We start from the raw sequence: 1,604 nt of genomic DNA on the forward strand, positions 1-1,604 counted from the left end.
GGGGAAACAGTGAATGCTAAGAAAATCCCAAAAAAGATTTAAAATAAAGTTTTCAACGGTGCTTAGTTAATTACCTTTTTCTTGTTTTAACAATATTTCTTTCCAATTCCGTTAAAACTTATAATGTTGTCTTGTTGAGATCATTATGAGTCCTCATCTTGTTTTACAAGTTTATTCTGTTGATACAATTTTTTAATCTGCTTACTAGTTTTAATTATAACTCTTATGAAGGTTATTCATTTCTATACGGAAAACTGTTGAAATACAACTGCCCCCAGCAACATTTACCATCCCTTCCCTAACTTGCTATACAAACCGCCTCCTGTAGAAATTTCTCATATACATAAATAACTTAAGATTTTCTTTAATGGTACTTTTGTGCAAATCTCCTGTAGTTCTTTTAAGATTTTATTATTATTTTCTTTTTTTTAGTTTTTTTTTCATAGAAATCGAAGAAAATTACAATTTATTTATGTTTAAAGGTAGAAGAGGAATAAACTCATAAAATAACTTGAGATTAGTTTTATTGTTCAAGTAGAAAGAATTTCTTCTACCAAACAATCTTAAATAAGAAACGAAAGGTAATATTGTAAGAAAAAGAGAACTTTACAAGCAATTTATTTGTTACAGAAAATATAAAAACTTGTTATAATAAGTATTCTATACATCAATATAAAAAAATAAATTTGTTACAAATTTGCTACAACCAACATACCAACAAAAAGATAAGTAAGTGAATAAATTTCATTGAACTGCCCACACTATTCTTCTCCCTTTTTGCTCTTAAAATAAGAGAAATTAATATATAGTATGTTGAAACAAAACTTTAGCTCAACACAGCGTATGAGTGTTATTTATTTGTTCAGGGGAAATACGGAAAATTTCATTACTTATACGTGTTGGTGTCTTTTGTCCTGTTGAAATAGTTTTCGGGCTAGTAAATCTTACATTAAATGTTATTGTTTCTTTTGTAGCCCTTAACACTTTCTTTCAACTGTAGTCAGGTATTACTTTTTGTAAGAAAGTGTAAATATTGAAGTTACAATATTTTTAAGCAATAATGTTTCAATATTATGAGATTAAGCACAGACACCTAGAGCAGTACCTAAAGCTTCTTATATAAATTTTGATTTTATGTAAACATTAATATATTTTAGAAACTAAAAATTTCGAAAACTTTTAAAGGATTTAACAACTGAAGTATGGAACCGAATAAGAGAATAATTACTAGACTTTTGAAAAGAGACTATACACTAGACTACACTAGACAACACTGGACTAGACAATATTCTAGACTATAGACTGACCATAGAGTAATCTATAGAATAGACTAGAATATATACTGGACTATAGACAAGAATATAGACTAGACTATAGACTAGATTATAGACTAGACTATAGACTAGATTAAAGACTAGAATATAGACTAGACTATAGACTAGGCTATAGACTAGACTATAGACTAGATTAAAGACTAGACTATAGACTAGATTATGGAGTAGACTATAGACTAGACTATAGACCAGACTATAGAATAGACTATAGACTAAACTACAGACTACACTATATACTAAACTATAGAATAGACTATAGGCTTGACTATA

Source organism: Lucilia cuprina, chromosome 2 (assembly GCF_022045245.1).
Source record: "Lucilia cuprina isolate Lc7/37 chromosome 2, ASM2204524v1, whole genome shotgun sequence".
Classification (NCBI taxonomy): Eukaryota; Metazoa; Arthropoda; class Insecta; order Diptera; family Calliphoridae; genus Lucilia; species Lucilia cuprina.